The following is a 24,640-nucleotide window of genomic DNA, read 5'->3' as shown; positions in this document are numbered from 1 at the left end:
AAATTAGTGCTTTCATTGCAAATGCATAGTAACCGAATCTCAGATATACATTAATAACATGGAATTTTACAGCCAGAAAAATGTAAATGAAGTATATTTATTATGAAGACAGCTTGTCATAAAAATAAAAATACTATCTATTTCAAAGTTAAACTTCACCAAAACTAAAATAAAATTTCTGTTTGGCATTTTAAATTGATTTTTCAAAATTCCAAACAGAAAAATTTTATATTCTGATTTAGAGAAATTAAAATTTGAACTAGATAGAGTAATTTTATTTATTACAAAAAATAAAATTTACTCACGTAAATAAGATAAGTAAGCAATATTTAAGTAAATAAATAAAAATAAATAGAAAATAATGATAATTGATTAGTACATATTTTAAATTTAATAAATTAAAAAATTAAATTTCTTAATAATATTATGTATGTTTAAACAACTTGCATGACGCATTGATTTGAGACGGATCAACAAAACTTAGTTATTAGTATTAAAATACAAGCTTTTCACGTGAGAATAATTATGTTTTAATCGTTCAAGTGAGGAGAACTGATTTTATTCTTTTTTTAAACGTCAAAATCAAGCATCATTCTTTATAGTATTATGAGGCTACAAACTATAATTTATCTACAAAATTATGATTTCCATATAACCTGCAAAAAAAAAATAATAATATAGCATTTTTTTTGTAAAAACATTTCTGATTTTTATCAAAATTATAATCAATTTATATATGAATTTCTGTATTTTTTTCCCAAGGGTAATATTTAGCTTTCTTTTTAAATTTCTGGGGACAACTTTTGCGTAATTTCGTTATCAGCTGCAGCTTATGGCGCCGTCTGCAGATTTATGAGTTAACATCCAATGAAGTAAAAAGCCCGCAGGAGGGACGCTAATAGCGGCGCTTTTTATGCCCCATTGAATAGACACGGCCATAAAAATACACATACTTCCCTCGGTGAATAAGATTTGTGTGCGCGGCAAAAGAGATTATATCCGCGTATTAATGTGTCACAAGGCGGCGGCGACGCATAAATCACCAACTGTTTTTCGGCGGATCACAACAAGCATCAATGCGCGCCGCATGGACACAACAAGCAATGAAAAATGGCGGGCACAAGTGGAAAAGGAGGATTCTTTTCCATCGCAAACAGAATAAATGGAGAGCCAGAAAGAACACGAAAATGGCCATAATTCACGTTCATTGCTCCAGAGGCTGTGTGTGCGGCAGAGAGGAGGGCATAGGACAAAATTATTGCCCCAATCCATTTTCCGTGTCCGCATTTTTGCCACATCAACAAAGATGAAAATAACATTGACTGCTTGTGACGCACTTTGGTGAGGGATGTCCTTTTTTGCTATAATTAATCATTTCATCCATTAAGCGCTCAAATTAATATCATTTTTCATTTTGCTTAACAATAAGCTTGAGATGCATAAAAAATTTTTCATATTGAAAATTACAGGCAACAAGAATTCTACTTTTTATTTTTCTATTAATATTTTGCCACTTCTGAATTTACAGTAATGCAAAAGTTTATTAATCTGAGTAAATACATTTTCATTTAAGAACAAACCCCTTTTAAATAATTTAATTGTTAACGAGGTTTCACATCTAAAAAAAATGAATTATTCGCTCAAGATATGACTGGCAGACATCGGGTAGCTCGCTTGCCCTTCCAACCTATTTAAACCACGAAAAGAATAGAATTTCTTTTAACTCCTCATTAAAATAGTGCGCCTCAATTGGCCTCTGAATTGGTGTTGCTGCAGTAAAAAATAATGAATGAATGAAGAATAAATAAATTATTAATAATCTCACTGTAAAAAATCGAAATAATTTTTCAAAAGGGATTAGCAAGTAAATAAAAATAAATTAAAATCTCCAACGAAAAAGCTGAATATGAGCCAGGAATATTAAAAATTTTAGCCATTGGCCAAGTGAAGCTGTGGCTATAAATGTTTGCAGGGCCCCTGGACTACTCTGACGATGCCTATACATTACATTTATAATCAGAGCTAAAAAAATCCTAAATTTTAATGTTGATAAGAAAAATTAAAGTTTGATAATTTCAATTTGCATTGTATTTTGTTGCTTAATAACAAGCTACTTAGGAGATGAAAGAACATCATAATTAATTAAAGTTTTACAAGTAAATTAAGCTGCGGAAAATGCCTCTTTACTCATCGCAAAATGAATACCACCTTTTATGTGAGCATTTAAAAATATTCACAAAACTAATGATATTTACATGGTATTGATTTAGTAATTTAATAAAAAATTGTTACCCTCCAACCGCAAAAAATGCACGGGGCTCCACTTGAGTGGAAAAGCTTGTCAAACGAGCTGGTTCGCACACAACGTTCGGCACGATGATTAATTGGAGTAATAATTAGAGCACAAAGCAAATCGCGTTTCCCTAGTAATTAACGCGCGCTCGGCCCAAATAAAGAGACCGTAACACGGCATTTGTTTTGTAAAAGAGTGCGCTGGGGAGATGAGAGAGCGCCACAGAGAGACAATTTATTTACAACGCGCAGTGGCGCGTGTAATTTGAATATGTAAATGGCCAAGGTGGCGTAATGATTGCGTGTGCTGCTTTTAAAAGCGATAAATCACACTCGTATTAAAACACAAACACACGCCGCCCGCCCATCACGGGACTCCAACGCCACTCTACATGGTGTGTACATTTATGGCGGGTGACCCACTGCCCGTTCGCTCCATTAATCGCCGATCTGGCCGCTCAGCACAAAACCTGTAATTTCAGACATTTTTCTCGCCGTTTGCTGTACGGAACAATAATAGCAATTTAATTATCTGATCACATCGTAAATGGAAATTAATGCACTTAATGGGCACCATTTTTTAACAAATCATAAAGCATAGTATTATAAAAAGTCATTAAACATTTTTATTTAAATACTGAAGTTTTAATAAAATTATTTAGAGTTTTTATATTATATAAATTTAAAGGTTAATTTTTCAGTTATTGTATATTTTATCAATTTATTTTAATAAATTAAAAAATGTTTTTAGTCTATTTATTTTCTATAAATCGTTCAAATTCAATAAAAATAAATTGTTAATAATTCCACGTGACAAACATAGAGACAATTTTATAAGAAGATTTACATTTACTCACTCTCTTCAAAGATTAACTGTTGATCAATTATTGATGTAGTGCAAACTAAGGGGAATCTGATAATATTACTTTGAAATTTTTTTGTGGCTTATTATATTTCCTGAACATTTCCACGATTTCAATTGAATTATGCATAATGTATGATGCATAAGGCAGTAATTACCTGATGCCCGCTTGATGATATATATCAATAAAGAAACTTTGCAACTAAATTTGGCCAATGTCCTTTCAGGGATCATTTGCCGTAAGCCAGCTATGGGCAGAGTTCAAAACAACGCGCTGTTGTATACGAGGGAATGGAAACGCAAGCGTGTCTCTCTCTGTGCCCGTGTAAATACTTCTTAATCTGCGACCTATCATCAATAACGGTGGTGTCAAAATACGGGTTATTCAACACGCCGCGGGACGCAGCAACACCAAAACGGCATTAAAAATGAAGCGCGGCGGCCACATCGATTTTCCTCTTAATTATCCAAGCATTAATTACGCGGGCTCTGTTCCCCCCTCCCCCTTGTTTATTCATCACGCTGCTTCTTCTACTTGCTTCAAGGTGTATGCTGTGTGTAATGGAATCTCATTCTTTTTTCCTTCTCGGCGAGGACGTGCAAAAAAACAGCCACTCGCTCAGCACAAGTCAGTTTGCTGATAAGATCAGCCAACAACACCGTCTTTAGCATCGCGGCCGTATTTATCTTTCTTTCATGAAAGAAGCGACTGAAAAAAAGTGCACAAAGTGTATTTTCCTATGCGCTGTGTTGAAAGAGTTTTTTTTTTTTAAAACACGGCATTACAGCTGCTTCAAAGAGAACAAGACAAATATTTCTTGTGTTTAAATTGGCTTAAAGCATTAATTGTTTTTCGAATAACTGTTCCGGAAAAAAATGATGATTTTTTTTAATAATTGAACCCAAAAAGTAGGAGTGGTGCCTTCTGCACCACTAATTAACGGCACAGGCTGGCCCTAAATATGAATAAGTAAAACTTCATAATTTCTTAAAAAAAAGAAGACGTAAATTGCTCCAGAATAAAAATTAAAAACGCAATCAATATTAAAGTTAAAAATCCTCGTTTCACTTATTTTAATTTTGTAAGCAGGGCTCAAGTGGAATTCTGAATTTTTATTATTGAGTTTAATAAAATAATCGGTTTTAAACTGCGTGAAAAACCAAATTGACTGTCAGTAAAAATGAGTAAAAATAAATAAGCTTCACGCCTTCAATTAAATTTTACGACGCTAGAAAAAAGCGACTGACGTCTTGGTCACACTATTATTTTAAGTTTTACATTTTACATTTTAGCTTAAATTTTCTTCAATTTCCAGTCTGATTCGCATGACTGTGTTTTACTGCAAATCTATTTAAATAAATTTACTATGGTTCATGAACGTAATTACTCACAGGCTTGGGGCAGAATTTCACACAAAGTAGTCTTGCACGTATCTGCATTAAAACTTGAAGCACATAGCAAAGATACTGTCAAGTTTATCCCAAGCGAAATGTAGAGCAAGAAGCTCCCCCGCTTGCAACGGGACCTCAAACTAAGCAAGTGCTTCGGGAGAGTTTGCTGCTGATAAATAATGAATAAGCATCAAGTAGCTCATTGTTGTTGGTGCGGGGGCTCATTTGTATTCAGAATCAAACCGTTGATATCAGCTGATACGCCACTTTTTGTGCGACTCACGCGAGCGAACAACTCCGCCCCCAGCGTTTCTTAATATTTCGGCCGATTCTCATCTGCGGGTCGGGGAGAGAAAATTTCGGTGCGGTTGCAAAGCAGCCCCATTGTTTCTCTCGCCCTCTGCGGAGAGTGCGAACGAAAGTGCTGCGTGGACACAAGAAAACACTCGCGCACGCAACACCCCAATCTGCAGACAAAAGAACGGCAGGAAAGCAGACTCTACTTTTCTCAGCATTCAAATTCATATTCCTCAAAACTCTCTCATTTTTTGGCACCTTGCGAGTGGGTCGTTCGTTTGTTCGTCGCAAAACTTCCGCTGTGTAAAAAAAAAAATCTCGACGGCTTTTTTACGAGACAAATTAGGTAAAAATTTCGCAGCCTGTTACGTGTAACTACTTGTTAACAAAAAGTTTTAATTAAAACGACGCAAGCGGTGAAACTTTGCCAAAGGTTATTATCAAGCTGGCGCAGACGAGTCACGTAAAAGGGATATTTTGCAAATCATCTTGTTTCGCACCTTCTTTTTGTACAATTTTGTTGCCGCAAATCGGTATTCAAGTGAGGCTGCAATCGATCGCGTTCAACACACATAGTTTTTGGACAGCTCAGCCTTTATGGCCCGTATAATTATACATGCATCGGAGGAAAAGTTGACGCCTATGGGCGGTGGCGAAAAGCTCGATGTTAAAACACGATAAGCTGTAAAGTGTAATGCCAACGCGACACGAGCTTGTATACGATCCTTTCTCTCTCCGTTTGCAGACGAAATTAACCCGAGCCGGAAAATATTGACTACGTAAAGTGGGTGTCACACCGAGGACGGAGTATTTTGGCGAATCGGCGCTCTGGCTTTCTTTCTCATAAAATATTCAACGTGCAGGATGGTGGAAAACGTGCCACTCTCAAAAGTGGGAATAAAAAGATTGATTATAATCTACTTTCTGTCGATACATGCGGGGAAAAGTAACATACATCAAGATTATAGAGGTAAAAAAAAATCCGTGACCTTTTTCATGCATTTGCGTGTTTATGGCTGTATTAGGGCGGACTTAAAGTTGGCGCAGCGACTTGGACGGGCTGCGAGTTTTGCGTCGGGGACGAAGCTATAAATTTGTCCGCTTTGACATCTGTTGATGACAGTTTCCAAGAAAACGTCAGTTGGAAAAGGGTTACTTTCGAGACTTCCTTAATTAAGCCGCTGCGAAACCGTCGCCAAATGATATTTTTTCTAACTTCGGGTGGTTATGCAACACGCAGAACAGGGTTGTGCGGCACGTTGCGTTCCAAAAATAAATTGACAAAATGGATAGGGCCGAATTCTGCGGATTGGAGAGGCGGAATTGTGTGTTTAGTGCGTTCCCTTACAAGCGTTAATCCAATTATTTTTTACTAAAGCGCTCTCTCACTGTTGGATTTTAGTGCGGCGGGCATAAAATAAAGATAAATTTGCCTCTCCCTCGCAGTTGGAATAAATAAAGAGGCGGCCTGCTTGCGTCTGACAACGACTGGCTTTCCTTTATCTGGCAAACAGAATCATTATTTGTATTGGATAGCCATTTGAATGCAAACCGTCGGCATGAGAAAAGAGGCCCGACTGGCGTGGACAAGGGAGCACTGGCCATAAATGTCATTTTGCCAACGGATTCCAATAGATAGGCGTGCGTGGTATGCGCCGCGACTGCCCGCCGGAGAGCACGAAAAATCATTCCTGCAGCACTAAAACTTTCAGACGCAGATGATAAAAATAAATATCAAACGTTGCCAGCAGGTCTGTTCATTTTTATGGCGATGGAAATGGCCAGGTTGGCACCAGGGCCGTGGCACGGCCATATGGGAAACTCGTCCCCGCTAAATACGGAAATATCGCGTTGACTAACTGCCAGAGGGCAGCACAAAACGCTTTTCGATCGTCACGACCCTGGTGGCGGCCACTGAAGCTCACGGTACAACAAGCTGCCGGCTGCCATATTGAATCGAGAAACGAAGCGCGGGAAGCACGTTTCTTTGACAGTTTGGCCGCTTTCCCACGGCCGCAGGCCGTGACAGGCCGAATTCTTGTCGCGCACGAGTGGCCAAAGAGCCAAGGAGTATTCTTAACAGCCACATCATCGGCCCAGGGGCCTACTTCAGCCCCGGCGGGCACGCAAAGTGCGAGGTCGTCGGCGCAAGATTACTGAAAACAAACTTTTGGTGAGTGGAAATTTTCTGGAAAATTTCAATAATCATTTATTAATTGCACTTTATTCCAGAGACTGCGCCAGTTTCCCGTCGTGCGCTTCCAATTTAATTTTTCCAACCTGGGAGAGAATATGAGAAAAACGCTGGTGCAAATAAAAATATGTAGTCAACCAAATTGTGGTAAACTGATCTATTTTTCTTCTTCTAATTTTCATTTTTTGCAGGAATCGGAGTTTCTTTTTATTAACTGAGAGTGCAGTTCATTATCTTGTGTTTGGATACCTCATTTTATCACTTTTTGATATTGGTAGGATCATGAATTAAGAGGTGAACTTTTATGATGTTCTTGTCAACACCATGAATAAATTACCTCTTCAGGATTACAGGTATTTGGTTTATTTGCATTAATTTTGCTCTTGTGTTTTAGAAGGGTTTGGTATCCCTAAGTGAACATCCATTAAGTTGTTTACCACTGGCATGCATCAAATTTGTTGTTAATAAAGATTTAAAAAAAAATGCGTTTACATCAAATTTGTTGTTAATAAAGATTTAAAAAAAAATATAATAATTCGTTTACAATTGCAATATAAATTTTCTTCCCTCAAAAGAAATGTTTTGTATCTTTCTGCTGACTAACCTCACAAGCAAATTCTTGATGTTGATTCCATGTTGAATTTGTAAATGATGTAAAGATGGTAGTTTATTTATTATTATACATAATAAACCAAATAAAATCATATTTGAATAATTCTGTACAATTAAATAAAAATATAACAATTGCGGAGCACGCCTGGCTAGAATTTATATGTATGAACCAATAATTTTATTGTTGGATAAGACAAAAGCAGCCATCAAATCAACAGTTGACAATATTTTTCATCGAGGCATTCAAATTTCAACTTCCTTTAAACGTGATGTCTCAGATCCAGTATCCTGTTGGAGGAGGAAATATTCAAAAACCAAGTACACCTCTCGCAGTTCATGATCTTACCAATTCCAAAAAAATCAAGGATAAAATGATAAATAATGAGGTGTCCAAACACACGGTGATGAACTGCACTCTCAGTTAATAAAAAGAAACTCCGATTCCTGCAAAAAATGAAAATTAGAAGAAGAAAAATAGATCAGTTTACCACAATTTGGTTGACTACATATTTTTATTTGCACCAGCGTTTTTCTCGTATTCTCTCCCAGGTTGGAAAAATTAAATTGGAAGCGCACGACGGGAAACTGGCGCAGTCTCTGGAATAAAGTGCAATTAATAAATGATTATTGAAATTTTCCAGAAAATTTCCACTCACCAAAAGTTTGTTTTCAGTAATCTTGCGCCGACGACCTCGCACTTTGCGTGCCCGCCAGGGCTGAAGTAGGCCCCTGGGCCGATGATGTGGCTGTTAAGAATACTCCTTGGCTCTTTGGCCACTCGTGCGCGACAAGAATTCGGCCTGTCACGGCCTGCGGCCGTGGGAAAGCGGCCAAACTGTCAAAGAAACGTGCTTCCCGCGCTTCGTTTCTCGATTCAATATGGCAGCCGGCAGCTTGTTGTACCGTGAGCTTCAGTGGCCGCCACCAGGGTCGTGACGATCGAAAAGCGTTTTGTGCTGCCCTCTGGCAGTTAGTCAACGCGATATTTCCGTATTTAGCGGGGACGAGTTTCCCATATGGCCGTGCCACGGCCCTGGTTGGCACGTCGATAGCAGACGAGTCTCCCAAAATTATGAGAATGATGTGGGGAAAAAAATTAGAACGGAATAATTTTGTTCTTCTACAAAAGTTTAGTATTTGTAAAAATCAAATCATTTTAATTTTTAAAACTTTTCACGGTTAATATTTGGCTTTGATGATTCTAAATATTTTTTTTAATATTCTATATAAAATATTGAGTTTAAAATGACTAATAATCTATTGATTTTTTTGTTCCTTGCATAATTCTTTAATTAATTTATTTATAATTAAATAAAAGCCCGGCGAAGAGTAATTTTTTTTAAAGCTGCATTAATTTGTCTAATGAAAAAGCTCCTCTCTTTAGCTATTTTTGGGAGCAAACCCCTTTTTGCAGGCAATTTTGGCAAGGCAAAGGGCACAGGGGCCTGCGGACGGACGCCGTGCATCATGCATTTCGAAAACAGGTGAGCCAAGACGGTGCCAGAGGGCGAGAGGCGGGCGGACGAAATCGATGTGCCGCCACCCTCGAGTCTGCCAAGAGCACATTAAAGCCGATAAAAAGCGGCCGCAGATTCAATATATCGGCCGTCCCAATTTAAATTTCATGAAACCGCCAGCGTATTAAGATGATTTACGAGGCGCTCATATTTTTTAAATGCTCCCTCTCTTACTCTTCCTCGCCCGCGGGTTAAATTTTCCTCTCTTTTTTTTCCTCTCCACTCTCTCGCGCACAATGAGAAACAGTGCGCGCTTTTTTCGGGGCAGAAATAAATCAGCGAGAGAGCGGAAGAGATCTCGAGAAAACTTTTTCATCCACTTGTGGTTTTTAATGAAACCTGCAATTGATGAATATGCCTGAGCGAGAGTAAATAAATATGAGAGGGAATACGATTCTTCCTCGCGACTTTATATTCGGCGCGCACCCACACCAGTCGTTTTTCTCAGGCTTCTTGTGTGATATATTATGGGCACCGCCGCCGCCACCGCCGCGTTTTCCCTCTTCCCCGGCATTTTTTGCGCCCTCTTGATGCTTTCGTGCGGTAATTTAGTTCAAACCGTTAATCAATACCAGGCGCGATTGTTGGTGCTTGGCCAAAATGCAAATGCACGATAGCTGTAGGTAGGGAACACAAAGGAATCGCCTTGCGAGCACAAAAATACAATCGCGCCGCCGCTGCCAAGCAATTCCAAGTAAAGCTGGCCGTGCGGCAGAAATACCGACAAGGTCGATCCAGTTATTTGCATATCTTTGGCAAAAACCTGTGTGGTTTTGCTAATTTTTCGCTATACTGCTTGCGGCGAAGTTATTTTTGTACCGATCCATTTTCTATTGTAATTTACTGAATTATTCACCGCCATAATTTTTTATAAAACTTTGAATGAACAACATATTTTAAGAACAAGAAATTATTGAAATATTTTTGCTTACATTTAAGTGATTTAAGGAAAATATGACGCTCCACGTGTTTAATGTTTCTTATTAAACCCCTCAACTTATTAAAATCTGCGATGAAATAAATCGATTATTATGTAAAATGTTATTAAAATTTTCAAATAGTTTAACCGGAATATTCATTGCAAGTGAAAGTAATGCCATATTTAATTAATTATATTTTTATTTTAGTTACTTACATTTTTTTAATATGTTATTATAATAATTTAGTTTTTAAAAAAAATACAAGTTCTGAGCATTATTATTCTATATTACATTGAAATAAATATTATTTTATAATTACTTCATACCTCAAATTTACGAAACTATGAAGATGTGAAGGAGCCTAACGCGAGATTTGATGTAGATCTTATGAGATATGGATTAATATGGATATTGTTACAATAATACAATTAAAAAAATTCTAATTTTAGTCGCTTAATAAAATCTTAATCAGTTGATTATTGATCTCATCTGCAATTGTAACCTTAAAGCGTATGATAACAATTAAATTTGACGGAATTCATGAAAATAGCAGTAAGTCAAATATTTTTATGTAATTGCAGATTTTTTGAAAAAAAAAAAACCATAGCAATAGTAAAAAGCATTGGAAATATTACAAACTAATCATATTTCATTAATTCAAAATTAATTAACAGACAATCTGTGTATTGTTTTAGAGATGGATCGCGAGAACTTAATTAACATCCGAACGGATTCGTCGGTAAAAGAGCAGCGGAGCATTCATGTACAAATGAAACGGTGTGTGCAAAATGCACCTGTCAGCATCGCAGTGTGTTTTTGTTACGCGTCTGTGTGTGTCAATATTAGTTCCATGCACTGCATTGCACGAGTGTATATATTCATTCGATGGTAATTGCATCGCTCCGGCGGCGTGGCTGCTGCTGCGGGAAATTTCATTTGCCGCGTTCGTTCAGCCTCGTGTAATTTGTTATGATGGCAATTAGCAGAGCGGATAATTTTGCGCTTTAATTGCAGCGCCAAATAGATTGGTATTTCCTCTCTCGCGTAGGTTATGGTAATTGGATTAATTGCACCGTGCAGAATACTTTTGCACAGGCACTCACGTGGATTTATAGGATGGTGCACACTTTTGCAGTGGCACTAGAGCACGAAAGCTTATTAATCCTAACTAGGCAATTTTGCCCCATTGAAATTAAAAGCAATGATAAACGGCACAGAAATTATATAAAAGTTTTTGCCGTGGAGTTGAAAAATGCTTTCAGAGACCTAATGAAATTTAGCTAAGTTGATGTTTGCAAGGAGTTTCCATGAATTTAATTACACTTGCAAAGTCATAAAAGAATGGCAGCTCTGAATTATGCGCCGCTGTGTGTCCATCCGGCCTTGCCTTTCCTCTGGCTGGGGGGTTAAAAAGGGCATGAAACATGCAGCGTTTTGCGGCCTCCTTGAGAGGCAAATCAAATTACGCCCCCGAGTTTTCCATTTCAAAGACACACACATACGAGAGAGAGAGAACGAGGCATGTTTTGCTTTGCAGCGCGTTGTAAACGTTAATGCGCTCATTGGGGAATAAAAAGGGCATTATTTTGAGGGCTGCCCGCAACTCTCCGCACTCCTGGGACACATCCTGCCTGCACTTCCATCCAGCCACTCGGGCAAAACTCCTTTTATCCCTGCCAAAAGAGGAGAACGTGTCGACGAACGGTGCCCACAGCTTGACGAGTGAATTTGAATTTCCCACGACGCTTTTTTGCCCTAAATTCTCGTGCCGCGGCATCTTGAACCCAAAGCCAAAGGTTTTATGCACACGTTGACTCCATGGAAAGTTTTCATACTTTCAATCATATCTTGAGCAATGCATCTTTTTTTTTAATTTTAACTAGGCCAAAAACGGATGATAGATTATTGTTTATTTGAATTTACGAGCATATTATTATTATTTAATTTATATTTTTCAATAATTCAAACATAAGGAATTTTAAATAATTTCATCAACTACTATAATTTAGATTCCAGTTTCAAGATGAACCATTTCTAATAACAAACTTTTATTTATTTATTTATTTATTTTTTTTTTAAAGTGGGGAAATTCAATCTGATACAATTTATGACAAAAATCCAGATGATAATAAATGGTGAAAATATTTTCCAATTTTGATATGATCCGGATGAAACATGGAATGATATAATTCATTTTTGCAGTTAATTACCGCAGATAAAAAGCGTGGTCGGGTCTGATGGCTGCGGCGGCGAGTGCAGGGCTCGAATAAATAATCAACGGGACGACAACAGTCATAAGCAGCGGTAGGGTCGGGGTCGGCCAATTGAATCCCAGGGCAGGTGGTAATGTGCTGCAATTACCGCTGATCGCTTTATCTGCTGGCAATCCTGCTATTAATTGCGCCTCTGCATTAATAAATAATCAGAGAGAGTGCTGGCCGGGCAGAGTGCAGCGGCGGCGCAATAAAATCAAATTCTGCATTGGCGAACCGCCGCCGGCCGGTACAACTCGGCGCCAGCCGTGCACGCTATTACTCGCAGCACCATAAACTTTGCTATATTATTGTGCTCTCTGTATAATTTTAATTTGGCCACATTTTGATAATGATCAGATTTCCGCCAATCGTAAATCACGATGGACTGCGGAAAAAATTAATTTCAGGAAAGGAATTACGTACACATGCAAGAGCAACGGAATGTTTTTTTTTATAGTTTTTTATCTGATTATCATATAGATTTGAAATTTTAATTCTCGTGGTTCTTGTTATAAATTGAAAGAAAAGCATCCTCGTAGATAAGTGCCGTTCATTTTATATGTTGCATGTTGAAATAATAAATTCTATAAATCTAGTTTACAGAACCTCTAACTATTTTAGTGACAAAATGTTATTATCTATTTTTAGGGAAAAGCACATTAGCCTGGTATATGAACCGAGCAAAGTGATTTTTCAATCCTTTTGAAAGGTGTCTGCACATGTTTGTTATCAATATTTTATTATTTAAATATTTATGAAATTAAATAAAAAGTATTTTATTGTTTAGAGAAATATTAATATTTATAATAAAAAACAGAATTTTCGATTAAACTTATAAAATAATTAAAATTACTGTTAAAAAAATATTATTTTCAAAATGTATATTAATTTCATTTCTTTTAAAGACAGTTTATATTTAAAGATTTTTAAAAAAATAAGCGCTATCTATGACGTAAATATTTTCAACATAAAGAATATTTAGTCAAGCACTTCTAAATAGTGCAACGGTACTTTTACGCAGTCAGTATTTTTCAAAACTTTGCAATTTTTACATATTGTGAAATATTAAACGGCACTGCGCACTTGATGTTGGCGGCGCCGCCCTTTGAATAAACCACTTGATCGACACGCTTTTCCGCGAATATTTGCTGTCGACTTCGTTTGTCTTTCTGAAGAAGACTCGGATTTTGCATCCCAATCAAAAAGCGGCGTAGCTGCGCCGAGGGTGCTTTCGCCGGATCAGCTACAATGGTCGAGAGAAAACAGGCGCACAAGCAAGCCTGCAAAAAATATGACGTGTAAGCACTTTGCCGGCGTGTTGTGAAATATTTAGCATGCCCGCGTTTGGAGAGGTCTATTCTGAGCGCTCCCCCCAACCAGACGATACGCGAAAAATCTTGTTTGCATAAAAGTCAGGCCTTTTTCACACACGTGTTGCTTTTGTGCTTTGGTGCAAAATCCTTTGTTTTCCCGCCACCGGGAGGCAGAAAAAAAACTGCAGAGATCCAGGCGGGTGGAATTTTGCGGTGGAAATTTTCATTAAGTCCGCTCACACGTAAAATACACCCGGATTAAATTTGAGAGATTCGTTTCGCTTTTTGACCGCTGCTAAATATACTTGTGAAAAACACGTCTCTTTTCTTTCTCTCTTGGCTTTTTAGGCTCATATTTCAGTGAAAATAATATCAGCTAAAGCCGCTTTTATAAATAAAAAAATTCTCATTTGGCATGTCGTGTTTGTTCAATCTTTATGGAACTAAACTGATTTTAATTTTTATTACCTTAGCTCTATATTGATTTTAAAAGAAAGGCACTTATTCAAAAGTCATAATACATCTTTAGCTTAAAATAAAGAAAATATATTAATGCAGTCTATTAAAAAATAAGCAGCTTAAAATAAAAAATAGAAATTAGGCCAACTTTAAAACCCATGTACTTCTAAGAAAAGCTCATTTAATTTATTTAGTTACAAAAATTTATTCGCTTCAAAATAAATGGCAATTTATTAAATTTATTCAGTAGAACCAAATTCCAGAATGAAGTGAGCAAAATGAAAAGAAACAAAATCAAACTAAGTATGTATGCTGAGCAAAACTTTCAGGCAGGAAAAAGCAATTTGGTATTGAATTCAAAATTTGTAATCTTTGATGCGTCTTTCGCATCAGCACCATCCCTTGCTCCAGTAATTAAAATTTCTTGCTATTCAGCAGCTCGAGGGACGACTTTTGAAAAGCTGGTGCAAATGAAGGAATAAGGCAGTGCTAATTCTTTTCTCAGAATTCCCTGACAAGCGGGAAAGAATAAAACCGTGGCGGTCGACGCGCGCCAGGAAATGGAAATAATTAGTATTGTCAGCAAAAATTAAACCGGTGCGAAGAAGAGAGGAAATCTGGCTCGCGGGGGTGGAAAATAAGTGAAGTACTTTTCATAAGCGAGAAAATGTTTTTCTCTTTCGTCGACGGCGGTGGCGTAATCAAAAGATGGTTATTAACAGTGCCACTTCTTCTTCTTCTGCTCCCTCTTTGGAAAGCCCAACTTTTTCCCCCGTTCCTTTCTTATTTACCGAGATGGAACAAAATATTGCGATTCAATGGCGGCGGGACCGGCCGCTTTTTTCATCGGGATGAGTTGAGAAGAAGAAAAAAAAGAGAACGAGCGCCTCTCCTCTTTAGAGACATGAAATAATTACTGAGCCTTCATCGAAATTAATTTCCCGTAAAATTGCGCCCACGGTGGTTTCGCTCAGCTTGAGCGGTAATAATTTTTGGTAAAAACCCTGTCGGTCGGTCGCCATCATCCCAGGATACTTTTAATGGGCTGCCGAAAGCTAGCGCTCTTGAATAGCAGGCAAGAGCTTGCCCGATATTATTAAATTTTCTCCTTTCTATTTTCTGGCGTGTCCTGACGCTGGCGCCAGACGTATCGGATACATATCGACTGACTCTCTCAATATATATATTTTTTGGAATTGTCAAGACAGGCTGCCGTGCCTTTGGGTCGAAAAAAGTATGTTTCTTCGTGTGCTTTCCCAGCTCGTCGGTGGCCCCTATTGTGCACACACTAGTCAATCAATAAAAGTTATGGCTCTGTTTATTGTGAGAGGGCTAATATTTTTCCAGTATTATTGGACACCCCAATTCAATCGAAACTTGCTAGAGAGCGAGCCACTTTACGGCTCTCACAGACTCTCTCACACGATTTTCAGAGAGTGCCAATTTTAGAGAGCCAATTCCAATATAAAAATGGATTTCAAAAGGGAAATAAAATGCTAGGTCTTTCATCGCACCTGTCTACTTATTTTTATATAAATGAAGATATGGAATAAACTTTCCAAATATTTCTTATTTGAATTTGTGACAGATTTTTTTCTGCCAGAAACTTTGCCATAGCTCTTGGCAATGTGGAGAAGCTGCTTTTGCAACGAACATACGTTTGATCGGCGCGCAAACTCTCGCTCGGTACACATGCAAATAAATAACCGAAATAACGCATCCGTCTGGCACGAAATATGTTTGCTGACCTGCGGCATCAGGACCCCGCCAAGAAGATGAAACCACCGTTTCGCTATAAATCAGCGAGCTGCAAACTTTGCTTCTCGGACACCAAAGTTTCTCCCATCTTTTCGGCAACGCACCGAGAAAAAAAACTTTCGCAAACTTCTGCAGGTTACGAAATGAGCTCGGCTGACTTTGCGAGGGAAAACAAAAGCTGGCTCAAATTAAAACGGGGGCGAAATGTTGAACAGATTTCTTTGTCAGTCGTAATGTCGGGAAATTTATTCGCGGCTTGTCTTCGTCGTCATCTTTTTTCACCCTTCTTGTGGATTCGCGCGAGGCGATGATGAATCGCTCCGAGAGCCTCTTTAAGTCCAACCAACTTTTTCTTCCTCTCCTGCACCACGAAAGAAAAGCGCTGATGAAATTCATAGACATGCCACTGGTAGGTAATGTCAAGTGTACACAAAAAGGCGCGGCTCGGATTTGGAGAGGCATTCATCAATCAATCAGGCCCGCCTGTCGATATGATACCGCCTCAACAGTCAGGCCCGTATTCTTCTTATTATTATTATTGCGACATTATTCGCAGCGTGATGGATGGATTGTGTATATTCGTCGCGCGAATTACGAGTGAGCGAGCAATTATTTAGATCTGACACCAAAGTCTGTCAACACTGGCTGGCTGCCGGCACGTATAGGAAAAAAAGGCGAGAGGCAGTTTAGAGAGAGTGCCTGCTGGAAATTGACGCGCTGCAGCTTTTTCCATTCACTCTTTCTCTCTGCGCGCGTGGATGTTATGTATGAGCACTTTTTCTCTTGTGCTTTGATAAATCGCCGCGCTTTTGTAATCGAAAATTGGTTCTTCCGCTTGATGTTGTGCGCGCTTCCTGCATATTAATACTTTGCACGCCCATGCGAAAATGTTGCTGGTGGCTTTTAAATTTCAAAGGAAATGTGAAAAGTCCACTCTTTGTCATCTTCGTGATACCAAATTTTTTTTAAATGCAAACGACAAAAACCAGAATTTTAGGCTCCAGTGTTAAATTTTTTATAGCGGAGATTTAGCTAGGAAGTTAAATTTTTATATGAAAGTTTTTCCTTTAAAATACTCTGAAAATTTAAAAATTCTTAAAGTATGAGTAAAAAAGCAGCAATATTGCCCCTTCATTTAGGAAATGTGAGGTTCTCGTTTCCTTTCAATTATCTACAAGTAATTTCACCATTATATTAAATTACATGCATTTCTACTTTGTACCTTACGAATCTCATCAATTATTAAATTTTCTCTTGGTAAATTAAATATTATTGTAATAAGTAGTAAATCTGAGCAAACACCATAATGTATTCTCACCGTGTTCTCTATTTATTCCAAACACTTCATTTTTTTTTACTGGATTATATTAATGATTTTAGCGGCCAGTTGACACAATCTTATAAGCCATGACAGCTTTTGCAGGGTCTCTCAGGCCCGATTTGCGGCTCAAGTTTCTAGATTTGATGCTCAGCGAAGCCTCATTTGCGCAAGACTGAGAGAGACAACGCCGATTTCCATCGCTGAATAATGCCTTCAGCGTTTGTAAATGACGGCAGCGATCGGCAATCAATAAATTGCGAGTGAGCGTTAATGGAGAGGTTTTCAGGTGAGCGAAATTTGTCAGTTCGCGTTACACTACACGCGGGACGACCGCAGGTTATAAAAGGAACGGCGGAGGAGTGAGAGTCTTGGAGCAGCGAGCGAATCAATAAATCTGCCCTTTTAGCTGCGAGACATGCACGGGTTACGATGTGCGCATTAAAATGCCTCCATATAGGTGGAACACACACGGTTTCAGTGCAACTAACTATAGGTAATGAAATGGGCCGACGAATGGCACGTACTAAAATGCATCAGGCCGGCGTTGATGTCTTGGAAATAAATCCAAAACCGCTCGATCATAAATCGAAAGAGGGCATTCTAATGACGAAGACGGCGCGCGCCGCGTTAATGTGCTCGCGCGCGCGTCAGGCCTTTACTGCCGCAACATTAAACCCAAACCTCCAGCTTGATAATTGCGGCCCTTTGATAAAGTTTCGACTCTTTTCTGGCCCACTGCTCTATTAATGGCTCGAAACAATTCCATTACTGCTGCGAACGAGCGGCGGCGGCGCGCACTCCCCGCACTTCTTTCACTCCTGCAGCGCCAGAGTGATAAATAAAATGTCTTATTCGCAACAGTGATGGATGAAGGGCTCGGGGAGCGCGCGTTTTTATTCATTGATAAATTGCGACTAAGTATTTCATCATTCACCCTCGGTGATAGATTCTGGACCTGGTTTTTGGATGAAAAATCCTGTCGTTCTTCTTTGTCACGGGAAAAATTGTTTTCCGCGTCCAACGCACAAATAGAGAGCAGCAAAAAAGATTGATACTGGTAAATAACCAGAAAGTTACAGATTGGCAAAAAAAAAAAAAGTTTTCATATTAGACCAAAAAAATGTCAAAGAGCCATAAATGAAGATTTGAGCGAAAATTAAACAATAATTTCAAATGATGGATAAATTGTATATATTTAAAAATTAAAACAGGATGATTTTATTATTCATTATATTCACAAGTTATGAAGTATATTTTTAAAGGAACTCTGAGAGAAAATAATTTTGTTCTTAATTATAAACGTCGTAAAAATTTAGAGACTGCTGAAATCTCATTTGAATTACAAATTTTTGGGTGCTTATTTGGGCATTTTAATTGCCTGATGATATAGCAATATGACCCTTTGCAACTAAATTACCTATTTTTCTCAAATATATGTTCATTGCTTCTCCAATTCAAGGCAATCACTGCCTAAATAATTTATATTACACAAATCGATCCACGAGATAAGAAGTTCGTAAAAATTTATTATTTAGTCAATATTATATTTACCAAATATATAGGCTGCTTTTGATAGTTAGGGCTTTCAAAGTCATGTCGAAGGAAGCCCTGTTCCTAAATAGAGCTCTGAATAGTGTGCGTGTAAATTGTGTTCAAAGGACAAAACGCTATTAATTACAAGAGAACGGTTCCGAATTGAACTGCAAACAACAGAGTGCCGAGAGTGTTCAAGTCGAAGGCATATCGCTGAAAAATCAATTATCCATCTGGCCGAGCACAAAGCTGGTGAAAATTATTATTTAATCACTTGAAATGGCTGCGCCGGCACGCGATGCCGGCAGGAAAATAATTTCCTAATAAAGCCAATTTCGGCCCCTTTGCCGATCGCCACCCCTGCGCCTGCAAATAGGAAAATAACAAAAGTTGGCGGGTGTTGAAAAGCAGCAGCAGCCGCCGAAAAGTTTTTGCTCGCCGCAGCACCGGCGGAGAAGTTGCTCGGATGAAAATGGTGCTGAGCTATTATATTTTTATTATTTCTCAACACGGGAAAACGCTCTCTTTCTCTCTCTTTGTTATAACGAGATACTTTTAAGAGAGCAGCTAAATCTTCATTATTCGCAAATTCGTCTGCTGCCGGCCAAGTAACGAGATTATTTTTTCATCTCTGCATAAGGGCCGCGTATATAGCAAGCAGTGCCTCTAGCCGGCCGTTATCACCACCGGGTCAAATTGAGCCCTTGTTTTTACAAGCTGATGTTGTTTCTCACAATCTCATCCAAAGCTTGCTTACTACAAGCATGATGGAGCAAAACGCCTTTTGATGGTGGAAAAATGAAAGAGGCATCATGTTATGACGTTATGAAGAACACAATTATATATACCTCCGTTGTCTGGAAATGTCTCGATTAAACAAAACTCTCAACTTCTCAAGCTTTATTTATGTGGGCTAATAAAAGTTAAATTAATTACATAATTATAAATTTTAATGAATCCTACAGAAAGAAGGAAAAATATTATTTTATTTCCATTGAAATTCAAAGGATTTGAAGAAAAGATCAATTTATTTATAGAAAATTAAAAGTATATTAATTAATGTGTATTTATTTAAACAACAATACACAATCCAGTAAAGATTAAATTTAAACAATAAAATTAAAAACAATTTATGATATCAATAAAATAATATTAAATTTTAATATAACTTTGAGAATTAATTATTTTTTATTCCAATAAAAATTTTTTATGATCGTAAGCAGTAATTGATATTAAAAGTTTTTTTATAAATACCTATAAGTAACCCGTAGTGTACAATGTATCTATATGTTTGCATTCGCTTCATCAATGAATTTGATTAGCATGACTTCCCTCTCATTATATTTATTGATAATTAATTTGACGAAAAAAAATCAAATCGGTTTCTATTTTGTTGTGTTTAACAAAATAAAATACAAAAAAATACTCATATATTATGCATAATTTGATTCTCCGCAGTTGAAAAATGAAGTGGCATCCATCAAAGACATGCGAGCGGAAGGTGGCTTGTTGTTGCCACCTTTTTCACGAAAGTGCTTTGGAAATTTACGTGCTCGAGAGAGGTGTTGAAAAGTTCCGTCTCTTTTCACGACATTCTGCGATTGATCATATTTGCCTCGGGAATAAAGGCACGCGGCATCACCAGGCCAATATTTACAAATTGAGTACCAAGCCCGAGAGTGTGTGCGTTATGTGAGCAAATAATGAAACAAAACACGCCAAGCGCAGCTCTATCAAAGGCGGCAGCTGGAACTGGCTCCGTCATGCATAAAAGATCAATTCAAAAGTCAAACTCGCATCAATATTGCATCGGCGTCGTGTGTTTTTATGGTCCGCGCCAAATATATTATAAAAGGGTGCGCGTTATTCGCACGCTGGAAATTTCAAAACACACGTGGGGCCGCTGACACTTCTTTGTGTGTATTTGGGGCCGGAGAATTGATTAACGCTCACCATCAAAGAGTGGCTGTTGGCAAAGGGAATTTTAGAGGCGCGCGCGCTAATTATTGGCTGAAAATTGCATTTCGCCGAGAGGCGCGGCGCCGTTTGAAGTGGAAGCTGCGAGAGGGTTTCTCAATTTGCAATAAGAAGCCGTAAATTTCAATTTCATCTCGCGCGCGCCCAAGGTGCGAAATAATGAAAGGGAAAGTGTGCGGCGGGAACAATAATAAAGTTTGCCAACCCTTCCACTACATAAAAAGTTTTTATTGTTAAAGTTGGGTAATAATTTTGGGCCTCTTTTGCCGGCGGAGAGATGATAATATTTCAGCCGAATTAATTATTGATGGCGCGCGGCGGCGGACTTGAATATTGATTTCTTGCGAGTGATAATCAGCACTCGGGGGGCCAATTGACGATAATGCCCTCTTGCCTTCCGAGAAAGGGCGCGCCAACATTAATTTTACTGCCGGCAAGGTGAAAATTAGGGGACCACGCTGATGGGGAATGCAAAGATTAAAGCTGAAAACTCATGGACTGGAAGAATTTCCACCAGAACATAATTGGATTGACGAATCACCCAATTTAGGGTAATTTCCTCAAATTCATAAACTTGGCATAATTTGATTCATGAATAAAATATAATTATTGATTTTTTCCCCTAATAATGTAGTTAATTAATTTTTATTTGCCTGCAAATTATTCATTTGGCGTTGAAAATTGCAATAAGAATACAGAAATAAAAATGCTAAATTCTTTTAAATTTTAATTGAATGGCTTAAAATAATTACTTATGCAACAAATTCAATATATTTATATAATATTAAATGTAAACTCATCAGTGATTGTAACAATCTGGATGAATAATCACAACAATAAAATTATTTATTACAAAATGATTGTTCAATATTTTCTTACACATCGATTTTAAACTGAGGGCTTAGGTAACAAAATGATGAATTATTGTAATATTGTTTGTGATACTCATTATCAAAACCGCGGCAACAGAGAATTTCAAATTTCAAATAAATATTAACGTGACTTAAGGCTTCTGTTAACTTGTTTTTAGGTGGTCTTTTAAAAACAATCAGCGTTGCAGTTGATTTTTATAAGATTGAAATTAATTATTTAAATTTTATAAAATTTCTTTAAATTGTAAGCCTGGGAAGTTTTTATTTACAATGCCGATTAATAATTTTTTCCTACATGTTATCTTAATTTTTTTTTGTACACTTAAACTCATTTTTTTTCTTTCAATTTCATCATCGCTAGTAATTTTAGTTTTGACACCATCATCAAACAGATCAAACAAAATTAGATGATTTACTGGAGTCCATTGTTTGCTCTGAAAATTACATCTTGTTTGAACCGAACCAGCAGGAAGGGGAGAGAAATCCTCATTTTGAGCGGTGAATATTTCATTCGCGCAGCGCCACGTTTCATCACTTCCAGCCGCCAAAATTATTTAAGGTGCCGCAAATCATATTAAGGAGGGAAGGCAAATATTTGCGCGCTTGTCGTCTACAACAAGCAAACAAAGGGCCGGATTGACTGAGAACACACGCGAAATTCAGGTTGGCCGCCCAGCTCACTCACCTTCCCTCGTGGCAGGTGGGCCTGAGCACAAATTATGTGTGTACGCGCACGTCGCCCCTTTTGTATTTGAGGCGGCACCACAAAGCTGATTATGCAGCAGGCGAAACAACCTTGGCGCCTCTTTTAATTATTCATCATTTATTCAAATACCCTCACACTCTCTTGTTCTGATTGCGGACGCAGAATTCATTCTGCTCGTGTGAGGTTGGTACCGCCCCATATTGCCGCAGGGCAAATAATGCATGTTTAATTACGTAATTAATTATGTAATGAAAAGTAGAGATGGCCAAAATCTAATTAAACTTTTGAAGACTTCATTGGAATTCAAAATACGAGTGAAAATAAGAGACACTGGAATTTACATTCAGCAGTTCTGTACTAATATGAAACCTAAAACATATAAATTTACTCAAATCAAATTCATTAAGAATTCCTGATTAGATTAACTCTGCAATATTTAATAGTTCGGGCAAAAAATACAATAGTATATTATATTGTTTAACTTAAAAAATTTAAAGCACTTTTACAATTTTTCAATCGAATCTCTTTGTAAAACATATTAAATGTTATTGAAAATTTCAAATTTTATAAAAAAAGATAGCCAAAAAGGCCAAATGACTTTAAGTAATTAACAAAAAATAACTTTGAAAAAATAAAATTTCCTTCGAGTTTGTGTTATTTTCAACAAAAGTTTTAATCCTGCAATTAATTTCTAGATTGAATTAGTTGCAAATGAGATTTAATTTAATTTTTAATTATGCCACAATTTAGGTTTAAAATATTTTCATTGGCATAAGTGAAGAACGAAATAATAAATTAATTGTTTATAATAACCTAATATTTGACGGAGCCTATACGAGTTGAGTGGTTTACTTGGGTTCAAAGGCCCATCCAAAATCAATTAAAACTTTGCAGATTAAGGAGTCTTGAGATCGCCTGCTCGGATTGCGAAGCCCTCTGAAAAGCTGCGCACTTACCTCGACCGACGGCACAACTTATCTCGCTCGTTAGCCGGAACTCGTCGCCGAAATATCAACTTGGCACAAGAAGAAGAAATTTTCGCGTCGCTCGATCAGAAGCAACTTTGGAGAATTATGAATGCAGCTGGTTGGAGGGCAGGCGTGCGGTGCAGCCACCGACGGCAACGGCAGAAAGACTGACTCGCTTGGGCCGCCGGTGTTTGGCGCCCCACGCCGAGCTGGATAGGCGGCCGGCGGCTGCGCTTCTTGCTCTATATTTCACCGGCTGCACACGCGAAATATACACACACACCGACCGACGCAGAGTACATGTACAACTACATCACTACAAAGACTGGCGCTTAAGCAACTGTCGTGCCGCCAACCTGGCATATTCGAACGCGAAAAGCGGCCAGGCCAGCCCCTAACGCATCCACTTTTAATGAGTTTCGGCAACCTTGCGCACACTCGCAACTACGGTTTATGGCATAGTCAAGAAAGCAGCAGGAAAAATTTAGGAACACAAAAAGTGGGCGTTTCATAGCTGTATTTTGTAATTATTATCTAGAAGGTTGAATTTTTCGGGAATAATCTAAAAAAAATTAAACGTTATTAAAATTCAAAAAATGTTTGCCATATTCAGCCATATTCAATTATTTATATTAAAAAAATTCTTTGGAATATCGCAGGTGATTTTTTTTTTTTTTTGGTTCAGGTCAACATGTCAACATAAAGTGTCTTTTCAGCCCGTGCTCTTTTTTGAGTTTGCGGAGGGCAATCTCTCACCTTAATTATACATTTATATAATTGAGGTGGTGAATTGCAGATATTTTTTTTTGTTACAACACTGTCCAAATACTGGATATTGTCAATTTTAAGGAGATCACAACGTACCCTGAAATGCGGATAATTAAACAAAATTTTAATTAACGCAACAAAATGAAAAGGCAAAAAAATATTATTTTGTATTTTACGTATTTCAGATAAATATATTTTTATCAAGCTAGAAGAATTTGGATCTCTTCAGCTGCAAACAAAAGAAATAGATACTTTTAGGAATTTATTAGTTCATTTATATATAGCATTTTATTTGCTGAATGATACTTATGGGTAATAATGTATTTCAATTACATAAGTATAGGGCCATTAAAAGTAACATGTAGTGCCATTGAAAGGACTACAGCAGCAGCTCCATGTCACAAAATCCTTGATCACGAATCATGCGCCCTCGTAAACTTGGAAAAAAAACATTCAGCAAGTTACATTCCTATTTTATGTTGCTCTCACAGCATCCGCGTCTCCTTTATAGATTTAAAAGGAATTCGCTCTGGAATACATAAAAAGAGAGGAGATGCTGCAAATAAAGACACAAAAAGTGAGGCTCATAAGACACACTCGTTGTCCGCCAGCCTGCATATTGGA

General features: G+C 37.7%; 1 protein-coding gene and 2 long non-coding RNA genes across 7 annotated transcripts in view; 1 reads left to right on the top strand and 2 right to left on the bottom strand.

The window, feature by feature from the left end:
* Nucleotides 1–23,394, bottom strand: part of LOC132202386 (uncharacterized) — a 66,143-nt gene extending 42,749 nt beyond the window's left edge. For all 4 annotated transcript variants that reach the window (XR_009442367.1, XR_009442366.1, XM_059629259.1 and 1 more), the window contains exon 1: nt 23,237–23,394. The gene's annotated coding sequence lies outside the window, so the exon portion shown is untranslated. The remainder of the gene's footprint in view (nt 1–23,236) is intronic.
* On the top strand, nt 6,641–7,704 carry LOC132202396 (uncharacterized). Of its 2 annotated transcripts, none has more exons than XR_009442370.1 (3): nt 6,641–7,016; nt 7,076–7,331; nt 7,432–7,704. It is a non-coding gene; the product is annotated as an uncharacterized LOC132202396 (long non-coding RNA). The 2 variants fall into 2 exon arrangements; XR_009442369.1 differs by having other exon boundaries at nt 7,076–7,311; nt 7,432–7,485.
* Nucleotides 7,131–8,681, bottom strand: LOC132202395 (uncharacterized). The gene is made up of 3 exons (XR_009442368.1): nt 8,306–8,681; nt 7,996–8,246; nt 7,131–7,937 (listed from the first exon to the last, which is right to left on the bottom strand). It is a non-coding gene; the product is annotated as an uncharacterized LOC132202395 (long non-coding RNA).
* Nucleotides 23,395–24,640: the final 1,246 nt, after the last annotated feature.

The sequence above is a fragment of the Neocloeon triangulifer genome, unplaced genomic scaffold (genome assembly GCF_031216515.1).
Source record: "Neocloeon triangulifer isolate White Clay Creek 2 clone unplaced genomic scaffold, ASM3121651v1 ptg000015l, whole genome shotgun sequence".
Classification (NCBI taxonomy): domain Eukaryota; kingdom Metazoa; phylum Arthropoda; class Insecta; order Ephemeroptera; family Baetidae; genus Neocloeon; species Neocloeon triangulifer.
The sequence above is the reverse complement of the archived record's forward strand: the minus strand, read 5'-3'. Positions and strand labels throughout refer to the sequence as shown.